Below are 15599 nucleotides of genomic sequence, written 5' to 3'. Positions count from 1 at the left end.
GTCTTCCACACGTAGCGATGCGGTTTAGTCCGTCCGCGCGTTTTCGCGCCCCCTGCGGGCTGGCCGCTCTCTTGCGAGTGTGCTGACCCTGGACGACCCTCCTTCGCTGCGCACCGGAAGCGCTCGTCCCTGCTCGCGTCCGTCTCCCGGAAGTGGTTTTTGTCCTTTTCCGCACCGTGGGGCGGTCCGGCTGGCCGCGCGGGCGGGGCTCACGTGCTACGTTGCGGCCAGACGCCTAGTAGCGTTTTCTGCGCCCACGTATGCTTGTTCCCTAAGGGTGTAGGAAACCTGAGAGGGAGAGAGAGTGTGTGTGGGAGGCGTGCGCATCCTCGGGCTCCGAAGGCTGTGTGACCTTGCGCAGGTTGCCTAACCTCTCTGAGCTTCTCAGGTGACTTACGTGCGGAATGGGATGCTAACGCCCGAGTTGGTGGCAAGTCGTAAGGCTCGAGCTGCGTACGCCTTCCGCAGGCGGCCCCTGCTCCGTGTGGGGGCGCCAAATGCAGGCTCGTGGGCAGGGGGGCAGCTGACGGGCCCTGGATGGACTGCGCCAGGCGGCTCTAGATGGTGGCCAAGCGCGCCCACCTCCCGTGTCAGCCGCCTTCCCTTGTGGGCTTCATAAGCAGGCCTGCGGGAATCCGTCAATCGCACACGTGCTGGCTGAAGGTTCCCCGGGGCCCCCTGTCTCAGGACAGATTTGCCCGACCGCAGCCACGGAGGAGAATCCGGGAAATGGGCGCGTGTCGTGCGCCCCAGGGGGAGGTGAGGAGTCCCCCAAACAGCCTGTACGCCGGGCTTGTCTGTCTCCCTGCTTGGGATGCCGGGACCTGGGCGCTGGCGCACACTGGCTGTAACAAGCCAGGGCCCTGCATGTGATGAGTGGCGAAGGCATTTCGTTCGTCGTTGTCAAAAATAGCCTTGCGGGGCGGTTGATGGGGAGGACGCCCTAACGCGGACGCCGGGCGCGACGACTTGGCGAATGCCTTCGCACCGTTGGAATGCAGTGAAGAGCAGGGCAAGTGTCCGTCGAGGACATAGGGAAGGACCAGCCCTTGGCTCCTGCATCCTCCCCACGGTCCTGTGTAACAGAGGCTGGGACTCCCACGGGAGCATCCCGCACGACACGTCCTGGAGAGAAAGCACCCCGGGTCTCCTAGCAGACCTCCTGGTGCACAACCTGCCCTTGAGCCGTCGCCCCCGGGCCGCCTGGAGGGACAGCGGCACGACAAGAGCGTTTGCTGAAGGGGACATCACATCAGCCACTGTTAGCACAGCTGCTGGTGAGTGGGAGTCTCCTGCATGTCGGGGTCCCGGGGAGAGTGCTCACAAAGCCCCGTAATTCAATTCTTGCCGTTTTAAACTCGCTCTTAAAAGTTAGTCTGTCCTGGGCACCTGGGTGGCTCAGATGGTTAAGCGTCTGCCTTCGGCTCAGGTCATGATCTCAGGGTCCTGGGATCGAGTCCCGCATCGGGCTCCCTGCTCGGCGGGGAGCCTGCTGCTCTCTCTACCTGTGCCCCCTGCTTGTGCTCACACTTGGGTGCACTCTCTCTCTCTGACAAATAAATAAATAAAATCTTTAAAGAAAAAAAAAAAAGAATTGTATAACTGGGGCCGCCTGGGTGGCTCAGATGGTTAAGCGTCTGCCTTCGGCTCAGGTCGTGATCCCGGGGTCCTGGGATCGAGTCCCTGCTCCTTGGGAGCCTGCTTCTCCCTCTGCCTCTCTCTCTCTCTGCCTCTCATGAATAAATTAAAAAAAAAAAAAGTTAGTCTGTCCTTTTCCTCCTTATCTGTCCCTTATCGTGGTCACATGCAGCGAATCCAAACGTTCGGCTCCCTAAGGTAAGGAAGACTATCCGATTCATTCACATTTGCTTTTTGGAATTGAAGGGCCGGCCGCAACGTCTGGGGTGTCATCAATCAGTATGTTTCGGAGGCTGGATTTAAGTGAATTGCTCTTGTGAATGTACACTAACTTAATTGCCCTTTAGGAACAATTCTTTTTTTTTTTTTTTAACTAATTCATTTGCTTGTTTTTGCTTCTGTTTTCCTTAGTAATTTCGTTTTGAACTGGTTTATTTATTTAGCCATTGATCCAGTATTTATGAAGCTTCCATCGTATAACAGACACTCTGCTGGCACAGGGCTTACGGAGTTGAGGAGAATTCAGTTCTTCCCCATCGGGGATGCGGACTCTGGTGGGCACGGAGACAGCTGATTGATCACTGCAGAGACCTGATCCTGTGCGGTTCCTGAGCCACACAGGTGCGCTGGATGTGAGCACTGATCTGGAGATTAGGAAATCCGTAACTCTGAGACACACCTGGCGTGAAAACAGAGTGTTTAAACCTGGCGGTCCTTTCCCTGAGCCCAGCATCCTCCCAGAAGGTTTTATCGTGTGATCCGTAAAGAGGGAGAAAGGTACGGAGTGAGGGGAATTTGCCACACCTCTGCTGCAAGGACAGGACCTTCTCTCAACATTTCTGAGTGTAATCTCTTCTTCCAGTCTGCTCCGTGTGGGACTGTTGTTTTCCCATCTTACCACCTTAACACATGTTACTACCTCTGTGGGGCACACTGTCATTGCCCCTGCAGCACCCCTGTCCTCCCTCCGTTCCGGGGACTCCTCACCCCTGTCACCTCCTCCTAGAATCTTGGGTGCTGATCTTGATTTCAGGGAAATGTGGCCACACTATTGGAGCAGGCAGCAGTGCCCTTTTCGGGGCGGGAGGGGAGGTTGTATTGTAACAGTCAATGTTGGCATGCCCTTTGTGCCTAGCTGAAGCATTCCCTTGTTTTGAAAGCACCGCAGAATTCAGAGAAAGGCACATTTGCGGCCATGGAGTAGAACTTCCCAGCTGAGTCCAGGGAGAGCGGCCGCATCCCTTCGCATGGATCGCTCTCTCTAAGGAAGGACAAGCATTCACCAGTGAATGCCGCCACCCGGAGGGAGCCAGGCCCCAAATAAAAGCGGCCCTAGCGGGAGTCAGGTCTGAGAAAGACAGAAGCTGGGGTAAGGTGTGGTGGCATTTCTTGAGCCTGGGGGTGCAGCTCCAGTTGTCCCTGACTTAATCCTCCACTGCACCCACCCTTTTCTGTTTGCTTTCTGAAGGTAGTTAAGAACCAAGTTTCTTAAGCAAGACAGTTCTCACAAGAGATGTACTTCTTCCACTGTGTCTGTTTTCTCTCTCTAGAAATTTGCTAGAAGAACCAGTTACTTAAAGGAACACTAAGTGGATTTTTTTTTTAAGATTTTTAATTTATTAGAGTGCTCGCTTCGGCAGCACATATACTAAGATTTTTAATTTATTAGAGAACTTGTGCACGTGCGTGTGCACACACGTGAGCAAGGGGGAGGGGCAGAGGGAGAGGGAGAAGCAGATTCCCCGCTGAGCAGGAGCCTGTCCTGGGGGTAGATCCTGGGATCTCAGTATCTTGACCTGAGCAGAAGGCAGTCGCTTAACCGACTGAGCCACCCAGGCGCCCCAAGTGAATCTTTTGTAAATGGGAAAATATTTTTTTCAAAATATACACGAATTTCATGTTTTATATATATTTTTCTATTATGTGTGTATATATGCATACATAAGAAAGAACTTTGATAACATCTGAAAACGTTTCCAAGTAGACATTCGTCAGTGTGATTTATTTATGGTTGGATGCATCTAGGAATATATAATAATCTATAGGTCTTCTTTACATGGCATAGAAATTAAAGAACAAGTTACTTCTATGAAAGAGACATTTTTAAAATTTACCATTGATTTATAAGCTCATTTTATTTTTTAATTTTTAAGCTTCATTCTAGTTTAACATATTCCCAATGTACTGTACATTTGCATCGAACAATAGAGATGGTAAAGATTTTCTGAGCGCTTCTACTATTGTAAAGGAATTAATTACGGCATTCTTGGTTGATACTCAAGCATAAGGTAGAGCAGAACATCTTTCAAAATCTGAATACTTCATACATTTTATGGGAAGGAGGTTTAGATCTTTGATACACAAGTGGTGGGGTTGGGGTACCAAATGCATTACAGAGTCGTAAATATTTTAAAAAACGCAGTAGAAGAAAATCCGTGTCCTCTGCTCTGTATATACGGTGTTGCAGAACAGCTGTACCCCTTGACCTGGCCACAGTCCTGCTCCATAGTTTGTGTAGGTACATGGAAATCGTCCTTCTTGCTATCCTCCAAATGATTTTCTTACAGTGGAAGAGATTATTAGGGAAATAATGTCAACGTCAGGGAAGTTAAATTGTTGAGTGATAAACAGAATGTCAGCTTTGGTGCCTTCAGCTTCATTAAATTTACCAAAATACTCTATTTTAACGTGGAGTACTATATTTAAACATTACTGTTGCTGTTATCAAAAGAAACACCCTAATTGCTAAAACATCCGATTATCTAATCACCTCATTTCAAGGAGACAAAATGAAGATTTTAGTCTATTTCGTATTTGCCAAATGCCTTCCCTTCCTGAGCATCGACTCCTATTTACTGGGATCTCGTTATCAATAACGACTTCAATTATTGGCCTTCCTTGACCGGCCAGTCCTTCATACGCATTGTCTCGTAGAACTTCTGCAACAACGATGAAAGGAAAAAAATATATATATAATAGGTGAAAATTTAGAATTAAAACAATTTTCCCACATCCACACAGATGCAGAGATTATCAGCCCAGGTCCCCCTCATCCCAAAACACCCCCTGTGCAAAGACCTATCTTTCCTACACGGTTTCAGCAGTGAGTTAATAAAATACTAGGCTCTCGTTCTGTGCTGAGTTGTGCTGTTTGGTCACCATAGGTTTCAGAACCTTGTTACTTTGGTTCTTTCTGTGGTCAGAATTTGTAGTTGGTGTTCATATGTAGATATTTATAATTTTACTGAAAAATAGAAGTCCTTAATCCTATGACCTATATATTTGTTATTTATAACAGAACTTGTTCATAGCTGGGAAAGAAAAAAATAAATAAAAGCAAGCCTAGCAATTAATGAAAGCTACCCTTTCCCCACTTACCATTCTCGCAGTAACTCTTTTTGGTGACGACTTTTCCTGGAAGCTGTGTCATAGCGTAGGTTATTGTAAAAAGAGCATAATTTCCACTAGGAGCAATGTTCTAAAAGGCCATCATGTCGTTGACCAAGGCCTTAACTCCAAAGAAATTATTTATCTAATCATTTATCTTTATGCCTTTGCTTACTCTTTAAACTTTATTTGGTGTCTAGTATATGACAAGGACTGGCCTAAGCATTAGGGAAAATAAATCTTAAGATAAAATTCCTGCCTTTAGTTCACTGTTCCTTTCAGCTGGAATGCCCTTGCACGTTTTTTCTATTCGGTTAGGCTCTACTTATTCTTCAAGGCCTAAATCAGGCTCTGCTGCCTTATTATATCCTTTATGATGACATTGAGCCACCTTCTGTCAGTATTCACCATACCTTCCTCTTTGTTGGTGCATGAGGCGTTGCCGTAGCATTTATGACTTTTTATTTTGGTAGACGTGTGGTTGCCTCCACTCTGTGTGCTCACAGTTCATTTGGAGCAGGGACTGTCTTACGCTTCTTGGTTTTTGCCAGCTTCTAAGAGAGCGCTCAAGACTCGTAAATATTTGTAACATGGAGAATAGGAAGTGATCCCAGATGTCTTTTCATCTCTAATTTTAAACCATTTTGAAAAAAAGTATGGTCACCATTTAGTAAGTGTCCACTACTATATTTCTTATTTTAAAACTGTAAATAAATATACAATTGACACAAACTCTCAAAAACATTCTTCTTCTTCTTCTTCTTTTTTTTTTTTTAAGATTTCATTTATTAGCGAGAGTGTGTGCACGCACATGAGCGGTGGGGAGAGGCAGAGGGAGAGGAAGAAGCAGACTCCCCGCTGAGCAGGGACCCGGAAGTGGGGCTCGATCCCAGCACCCTGGGATCATGATCTGAGCTGAAGGCAGGCGCTTAACTGACTGAGCCATCCAGGCGCCCCTCAAAAACATTCTTTACAGTATCTTCACTGAATTTCTAAGATGAAGATGACATCCCCAGCTACACAGATGGGTTCCCTATTTGGAACACAACAAAATGAACAGATACAATGGGTCAGAAGTCTGAAATGGAAGTCAGAGTGAAATTTCAAAAGGCCCCGGCCTGACGTGTAACAACAGACAGCTGTAATTTCAAGATCTGTAATGGCTTGAATGTTCAGGACACAGGCCACAGAGGAGGAGCTAATAAAATGTGATGGTACTGTGCGGTAACATTTGTGGAATTCTACGGACTGATGCAGTTTTCCCTGAGGGGAACACAATTCCCAAGTTCTGATGAACTGTCCTAGATCCCTATTGGTGCATGTATTTAAAATAATGAAAACATAGAATTCATTCGCTGAATGCAGGAGATGGCGAGTTCAAAGTCATTCCGACCACATCCGTTGCCTAGGGAAGCCTACCCCCTGGCTGATACTAGTTTCGCATTTGTGAATTTCTCGTCGAAGGCCCTTAGCTCTACTTACATTTTCATTTTAAGCACCAGGCTTTCTTTCCCGTATCTTATTCTCTCTCTCTCTCTTCACCTTGGGGTACAGGATCCTACTCTTAACATACTTTTGAAGTGCCGTATTAAGAAAGTTAGCTTTTCATACATAGAGTAGTCCTTTGAGTAGCCACAGATTCACATCTCACTTAAAAAGCAACTGTGGAGGTGCCTGGGGGGCTCAGTCAGTGAAGCCTCTGCCTTCGGCTCGGGTCATAATCTCGGGGTCCTGGGATCGAGCCCCGCATCAGGCTCCCTACTCAGCGGGGAGTCTGCATCTCCCTCCCCCTCTGCCTGCTGCTCCCCCGGCTTGTGCTCTCACTCTGTCAAATATATCCATAAAATCTTAAAAAAAAAAAAATCTTTTTAAAAAATCTTAAAAAACTCAAGTTCAGAGATAAAATTATTATGAATTTCAAGGTGGTGACAGCACATCTTTAAACCAACTGTGGGTCCTCCTGAGCCTGGGGCCCATCAAGCGAGGCCTGCTCAGAAATACTCTCTTGTATAACCAGATATTATTTTGGAGGAAGAGGGGAGAGAAGACATTTTCTGCTTTGCCTGAAATGAGACTGTCTTGATTGTTGGATCCTACTTATAAAGATGAAATAATAAAGTAATTACCTCTTAAAAAATTATTTGTTCCTGAGATTCTTTGCATAAGTTAAGATTCCATTGTTTGCTGAGAGAAAAAGCAGAAGTCATTGTATGTGGATAAAGAAAATTGTTAGAATGTAGGGGAAGCCTAGGGGATTGGCACTAGGGAGCGGGAAGCCTTCAGAAACCATGCTTCTGCTTTGGATTTCTAGGCTCTTGTGGAGTCTCATCTGGCAGGTTGCATTTCCCTTCCTCTCTCCTGAGATCTGCCTTCTCTGCTTCTCAAGGTGCACGTGACCAGACATGGTAGCCCCTCAGTTCAGCCGAATGGCACAAAGGATAGCTGTTTTTCTGGTGGACAGAATATAGAATTGGTCCAACGTGTATCTGGATCCGTCTCTGGTCCAACCATTGATCACTGACGAGGGGTGAACGCCAAAGCCTGGAAGCTCATGGACTGGACCAGCACTCCTGAAGATTTCTACTACTGTGCCTCTTGTACTTGATTAAATGTCCTGTGCATAAAAATAGTAATAGTTAGGGCGCCTGGGTGGCTCAGTTGGTTAAGCGACTGCCTTCGGCTCAGGTCATGATCCTGGAGTCCCGGGATCGAGTCCCGCATCGGGCTCCCTGCTCAGCAGGGAGTCTGCTTCTCCCTCTGACCCTCCCCCCCCCATGTGCTCTCTCTCTCTCTCTCAAATAAATAAATAAAATCTTAAAAAAAAAAAAAATAGTAATAGTTAGGGCACCTGGGTGGCTCAGTTGGTTAAGCATCTGCCCTCGGCTCAGGTCATGATTCCAGGGTCCTGGGATCGAGTCCTGCGTCAGGATCCCTGCTCAGCGGAGAGTCTGCTTCTCCCTCTCCCTCTGCCCCTGCTCCTTCTCTCTGTCTCTAATGAATAAATAAAACCTTTAAAAAAATACTTTAAAAAATAAAATGTGATTAATATAATTAGGCAATGATTTGTCATTGAAAGGGAAAATTGTGGTATATGCAAAAATGCAAATGAAGAAACGAAGAAGGGCACCTGGGTGGCTCAGTCGGTTAAGCATCTGCCTTCGGCTCAGGTCATGATCCCGGAGTCCCAGCATCAAGTCTCGCATCGGGCTCCCTGCTCAGCCGGGAGTCTGCTTCTCCCTCTGACCCTCCTCCCTCTCATGCTTTCTCTCTCTCTCAAGTAAATAAAATCTTTTAAAAAATAGTAACAGTTAATAATCAGTTTACAGTTACTGAGCCTATACCAGGGTCTTTGTTAATCATACATTCCTCATCTAGTCTCAACAATAAATGCTCAGAAGGATGTGAAGAAAGTGGCCTCACCGACATGCTAAGACCATTTTCCCAGATGATCTGGACAATGGGGAGTAAAGGAAAGAAAACCCGGGTTCATCAGAGCCCAGAGCTATATTCTTAGTAAAGCCAGGACCTAATAAACAAAGGCTGTTTTTTTTTTAATTATTAATTTTATTTTTTTAAGTAATCTCTGCAGCCACCGTGGGGCTCAGTCTCACAACCCTGAGACCAAGAGTCGCACGCTCCACCGACTGCACCAAGCAGGTGCAGGCTGGTGTTAGTATATACTCTGCTGAAACACTGTTACCACTCTCTTAGAGTTTCCATTTCCCCGTGGTTATTTGTTGGCTGCCATCAAAGAGTTGAGGAAACTTCCTTCCCATCCTTGATTTTGTTCAAGGAACTCAATTAAAATGATCGTAGCAATTACGCACAGCAGATTCTTAGCAGTGTTTGCCCTTAGTTAATGAGTGACTTTCAGAAGAGAGGCTGTGTATTCTCCAAGGTGATGTGCATCATCCCACAGAAATTGATGCCAGATGGATCCGACCTGCGTGGGAAAATAGGCTTCCTGGAATCTTCAAGATGTGTTTGGTTTTCCATTACTGTTTCCAGCCTGCCCCCTGCTGGCTGTTAGAAGGGGCCATCGCTCATCACAAAGGACGAAAATGCCAGGAAGAAGCCACAGCCCCAGGGAGGTCTCAATTTCATGTGGCCTCAGTCCAGTTGGAAACGGCTGAGTCTCCCCTCCCCGTATTGTACCATGCCCCACGTCACCTCCACAGAAGAGTCGGAAGGGGTTCACATTTTTCCCGTCACCTACTTGCTGTGTCGAAAGGGCTACTCTTGTTGCTTACCGATGTCATGACAGAAATCTCGATACAAGATTAAATACGTAAACATTGCAAAGCAGATAAGTTGGATGAATGGCAGTCATTTTTGTCCCCCTCCTCTCTGGCTTTCCTCACCTGTACTCTGCAGAGTACTTACTGATTTCAAATGTGGAAGAACTAGACTCTGTCCTGAATAGGGTTACTTGTTTGGACTGTTTTTAATGTTTATTTTTATTTAAAATGCTCATTGAGGTGGCAGCTAGCCTATTAAGTCCACTTTATGAATTCACTTTTATCTTTTTTTTTTTTTAGTGAAGAAAGTTAAATTTAAAAAATAAGCATTAGGTGGGGTACCTGGGTGTCTCAGTTGGATAAGCAATCCGACTTGATTTCAGCTCAGGTCGTGATCTCAGGGTCCTGGGATCGAGACCTGCGTCAGTCTCCGTGCTCAGTGGGGAGTCTGCTTGAGGAGTCTCTCACATTCTCCCTTTGCCCCTCCCCCAACTCTTGTGTGCACGAACTCTCTGTCAAATAAATCTTTTGGGCGCCTGGGTGGCTCAGTCGGTTAAGCATCTGCCTTCGGCTCAGGTCGTGATCTTGGGGTCCTGGGATCAAGCCCCGCATCGGGCTCTCTGCTCAGCAGAGAGCCTGCTTCTCTCTCTCCCTCTGGTGCTCCCCCTGCTTGGGCTCTTTCTCTCTTTCTGTGTCAAATAAGTAAGAAATCTTTGGGAAAAAAAAATGTTTAAAAAAATAAAAAGCATAAGGTGATTTCTATATTAACTAGTATATTCTTCAGGTTTCAGAATTAAAGCTAATGTGAAAATAACACCTAAGCCATGGAAATAAGCTATACAACTGCGTGTGTGGATACACGAATGCACTGAAGGGAGAATAATTATTTCACAAAACAAGGTGGTTTTTATTCCTGTTACAATTCAGTTTTTTAAAAAATAAATATTCTTGTTTCCAAGGAAGCACACATTTAATTGTGGAAAATCTAGAGAATACAAGTACAGATTTAGAGAAATATTGACTATGCTTATAAAATTAATATGTGTGATGTATGTATCACACACCCATCTAGGTAAATGTAGTGTATAATTTACTTTCTGGAGATTTCTATCTCAAATTTTAATATGAAGCATTATACAAAAGGCCATAAATACGACCTAACCAAATAACTTACAGTAACTTAATTGATTATACAGTGAATGAGCTAATACTGTTAAATATACATAAGACTCCTATTTGCATATGTGGCTCCCAGACATCTTTTCTGTAACCCAGACTGGTGAGTATCATTTTAGCACATAATAGTGCCCACTTGTGAATGAGAGCAGAAAAAAGATTATATTGGATATTGATGTTTAGTTACCTACTAGGCTTTGTAACCACCTCAGGGACATCCCCACCAATTTTAATAACCAGGCTGTTTGAACTTAGGTCTTAACGAATTTATAAATTGTGACACACCATGGGCCTCAGTGCTAGATGTTTAAATGCACAAAGACAAGGATGTGTATAATGTTCATACAGCAGGTTTTTAAAAACCCATCTGTTAGAGCTCATACTTTCAAGGAAGTGTTTTAGTCAACATGGTTGCATAAGAGGTTATGAATTGTCTCCATAATCTAGGACTGTAGTTTTGTGAATGTAGTTACTCAGCAGCGTTCATTGAGTGTTGTTGGCATTTCTACAGGCCCTCTGGATGTAATAATGGATGAGACAGTCTCATGAGGGAGAGAGATGACACCCAGCCATTGAGACAGGAGTGGAAGGTGGCACAGGGTGGTAGAGGTTCCTGCCCCACCCAGTCCCTGGAGTCAGGACACTTGTAAAAGCAGCGTGATTTCTACGCTGAATACTGGCAGTGGAATTCCAGGGTGTGGGTGGGGCACTGAGAAAGAAAACTGTCCTAAGAGATGAAATGAGGAAGCAGACATGAAGTCCAGTTGTCTTCTCTTACCCCAGACATTAAAGAGATTCGCACTTCTCATCAAATTTTTTGTTGGGGAAAATACGTTTTTCATAAAGATACATGATATTAAAAAAAAGTGCCTTAATCGGGATGTATCATGGTCAAGGCTAGAGTTAAGGCCGGGAATACCTGCTGCTTCGGGAGACTGTTAGGAGTCAGACTGCCCTTTGAAAAGCCCCAGCCTTTGGCAGAGGGAATGGCATGCAGTAGGTACTCCATGAATGCTTACTGATAACTGACTGACAAAATGATTGTTGCACAATTGAAGAATCCTTGTTGAGGTCTAAACCCAGAGAGGTCTAAACCTTGGACAGCTTGCTAATTCATTATCTCACTTCCAGGAGTGCCTGAGTCATCCCAACAGGAGAGTCCAGGCGGCCAAGGCATACCGAACCTGCCTCGGATACTTGGGGTGAGTACTGTGACAAGGACCGTACGTACTTGGATTTTAAAATTGGGTTACATTTGTTTATATCAAATTCGTTCGATTTAAAATAACTCAGTTTGCATATGCACTGAAACACGTACCTGCGTACACACACTCACAGACTAAAAGTTTAATTGCCGTGACTTAAGGTAAGTCAGCATTTGTTTTTTCCTGGTTCGTGCTGACTGGTTCAAGTCCAGTCTCTCTACCACTTGTAACTGTGTGACCTTGGGAAGGTTACTTGACCTCTCTGCTCCTCAATTCCCGATCTATACATTATGGATGATGATTACACCTAAATTACAGAGTGTGTATGAAGCTACATGAGTTGATACATGTAAGGAGCATAGAATACCGTTTGTCATATAGAACTGTGTAAATATTGTACTGTCATTATCCTAAACCATAAAATATCAATATTAAAAGCATTTAACTTACCACATCAAATAGTCTGTAAAATAGTTGTTAGCATATACAAGATAATGATTAAAATGAAAACATTTTAAATGTTTCTGGAGGTACCTGGCTGGCTCAGTCAGTAGAGTATGTGACTCTTGATCTTGGGGTCTTGAGTTTGAGCCCCACGTTGGGTACAGAGATTGCTTAAATAAATAAACTTAAAAATTTTTTAAACGTTTCTGAAGCCAAATGAGTTAATATATGCAAAGAGCAGAGAATACCGTGTTGTAGAAACTATTCTATTTTTGCTGTTTTTAACCTTGATAATATTAAAAACATTGAGATTACTAGATCAAACTAATACTTTACTGCCTGTCATGAAGGTTTTGATTATTTTCAACGTTTTAAATATGTTGATAGGCATGAACTATGAAAATGAGGATGAAATTAAGTGGAGAAAATGGAAATGTAGTCATTTGGAATACCTTTTCTGTGTTCAGATGGAAAATACATCCTCAAGGAACCCAGTTCCATGGAACTGAATACATTTTAAAATCTAATTCATTTTTCTTGCAATTTATGGATCTGGAATTATTAAAATGTTCATATCTTTGAGCTAATGGGGCATAACAAATTTAATTTGCAAAACAAAGATGACATGACTGGAACATGATCCATAATCACTTTTTTTCCCTTCAACTTCTCGTTGTAGGCACTCTATTAGAAAGATAGACAAGTCAAGCGTATTTTATAACTTCTTAGAACTTTCCAAATAAATAAGCTCTTAGAAAATCATAAAGGAATAGAATTTTGGAACAAAACCGTTCCTCAGAATCTGTCTTTTACAGTGTTTCTCAGTTGTGTAGGGCACAGCCCCGCCGCCCTTGGCAGGGTTGTTCGGAATGTGTGGGGGTGCTCTGGGCTCAGTGTGATGGGACACGTGTGACAAGCCGGGGGAGCTGGCGGAGGAGTGGGTGGAGAGGACAGGCTGATGGGAAGCTTGCCTGGAGCGGCAACTGCTGGGGCAGCCCTGGCCGCACGCTCCTACCGGCGACCGTGCTCTAGCCTTGGCCGGCAGCTTCCCCGACAAGAGTGGGCCCTCACTTCCCATGTGGCAGCAGATCTGCATGTGCTGCGTTGGGACACAGCCAGCCCACCGCCCTGCTTGCAGCGGGTCTCTGAGATCTTTCTGGAAGGCGGATTGCAGCAGCACGTCTCCGAGGCTGCTGGTCACTGAGGTGTCTGAGGCCGGCTCAGCGCCTGCCTGTGGTCTGATCGTTTGCCGCGTCTGACAGAGATGACCCGAGTTCAGTGTTGGTCCACTTCTGGGGTGTCTGACTTCATAGTGTCGTTTCTAAAGATCGTTCACGTTTCACGCTGGTGTTTTGCCAGAGTCTGTGGCAACAGGGTAGAAGCTTGTCCCTGTGAAGGGCCATTTAGTCTCCCTGTAGCGGGGATGATGGTGATTAGTTCTGGTGGTAGTAATTATAGTAGCAAAGGGAGAGGAGGGGGAGGGCTAGAGCAGCGGTCCTAACAACGTTAATATTTATTGGTCACAGGGCTAGGGACTGCCACGTAAACGCTCATGTACTACTTACAGCGCACGACAAGGAACGGATTGGTGTGAGTCTCATTTTGCAGACAACATACGGAGCAGTTCAGTAACTTGTCCCAGCTCGTCAAGCTCGTAAATGATAGAGGTAGAATTCAGACGTAGGGATGAGGACTCCCTCACAGCGGCTCCCATCCCCTGCCCTTAGAATCAAGACCCGGGCCGGATTATTCCGGATGCTGCCTGTAGAATGTAACTTGTCACTACGTAGCTGATCTTTTAAGCCTGGATTTCCCCATCCACAGAAAGTCTGTAATAATAATCACCAGTCTGACTTTCTCATGGGGGTAATGTGAGGGAGAAGAAAAAGATGTTGTTGAGAACGTGTTTTGTAAACTGTAAACCCTTCATCAATAAATGCTGGTTATTATCTTACTGGTATTAAACGTTTTGTGTTCTAGAAATGAGAGCGTGTGGTTCTAAAACTTTGACAACAGCAAGTGATATAAATTCATTCTCAGGAATTACGATCCCAGATTTTAGGAGCTGGAGGTCATCCAGTTCGTACTTATGAACTCAACCCTGCTGCATATTTATATCATTTGGGGGAGCTTTTGAAAATGGCTGTTGCCCAAGATTCAATCCACTTTTGGAAATCAGATTTAATTGGCCTGCTGTAGGACTTAGGCACCTAAGTACACGTAGACTAGGACTTAAGTATATGTAGATGTGCACGCATCCGTATTTGTACGTGTAAGTGTTTGTATGTGTGTGCATGCGTGGGTATGTGTGTGTGTGTGTGTGTGTGTGTTTTCTCTCAGGGTGATGGTAATGTGTAGCAAGGGGGCAAAATGGCTGGACTGAACGATAAGCTTCCTTCTGATGTGTGGGCTAAGCGTATGTTTACGAAGGACGGCTCCCATTGACACGTGTTGCCCACTGTCCCACCTGGCAGCCCACCCCTTTCACTCTCAAGTGTCGTTTAGATGGTAAATTATATATATGTTATAAAAATTATATAAATTGTATAGTCCCCTACTGATGAGGAACTGAGGCTTTGGGAGGCTATTTTCCTGTTAAAAGGAATCAAATATGAGATTGCTTTAGAGTCATGTTGAACATCTTGTTGGTAAGCAGGGTGTTTCTTCAGAGTCTTAAGCTGAGAACATTTCTTAATTTTTCTATGATAATAAGAACTCTTTAAAATAGAAATAGGCTCTGTTTCCATGTAAGCCAACAAAATTTTTGCAATACCGAGGTCTCCCATCCCAGCGGATTCATTTGTGTAGAAAACAGTTGATCATCATTTATAATTTCTGAAAGCACCTTCTTGTGAATACTGCCCTTTGTTTTTTAGAAAATTAACTTGAGAAAACAATTCAGTAGTTTAATCAACTGTCTCAATCCTGGTTTTCTGAACATCACACATGGTCCAGCAGGGCCACAACATACCTAATGACAACATTTATGAAACCTCGAACCAAAAGAAGATTTGACTCTGACCAAGAGATATGACCTGTTGTTTCTCTGACAGGCAGCAATGCAGTGTAATTAAGAGCTGAGTCTTTCTCAGCCCGTGTTAGATTTGATTTTGGCATTAGAGTCAGCATTACCCAGAATGTCCATGCCTCAGAATAGCTAGGATGCTTTCCAGCCTGCAGTCTGGCTTTTCAAGGGTACACAAGAAGTCTGTATTCAGTACACATACAGATCCATGCACGTGGGCCTTTTGCTATGGGAATAGTAAGAATACCATCTCATCCTCGGGCATATTGTCATAGGGTGACCCAGTCCGAAGGGCAGATAGAGGAAAACAACGTGTCTCAGTTGAAGTCCATCAGAGTCACACCAGGGATGGTAGGAGTTCCCGTCACTGAGCCTTAATGACTGTGTGTGCTTGTGGAATGCGGGGATGGTATGATGCCCTGAAGATCCAGTGCAGTACCGCAAAGGAGACTGGAAGGGTCACAGTTTTGTTGGTGTACGATCGTG

Source organism: Neomonachus schauinslandi, chromosome X (genome assembly GCF_002201575.2).
Source record: "Neomonachus schauinslandi chromosome X, ASM220157v2, whole genome shotgun sequence".
NCBI lineage: Eukaryota > Metazoa > Chordata > Mammalia > Carnivora > Phocidae > Neomonachus > Neomonachus schauinslandi.
This window is presented reverse-complemented; position numbering follows the sequence as displayed.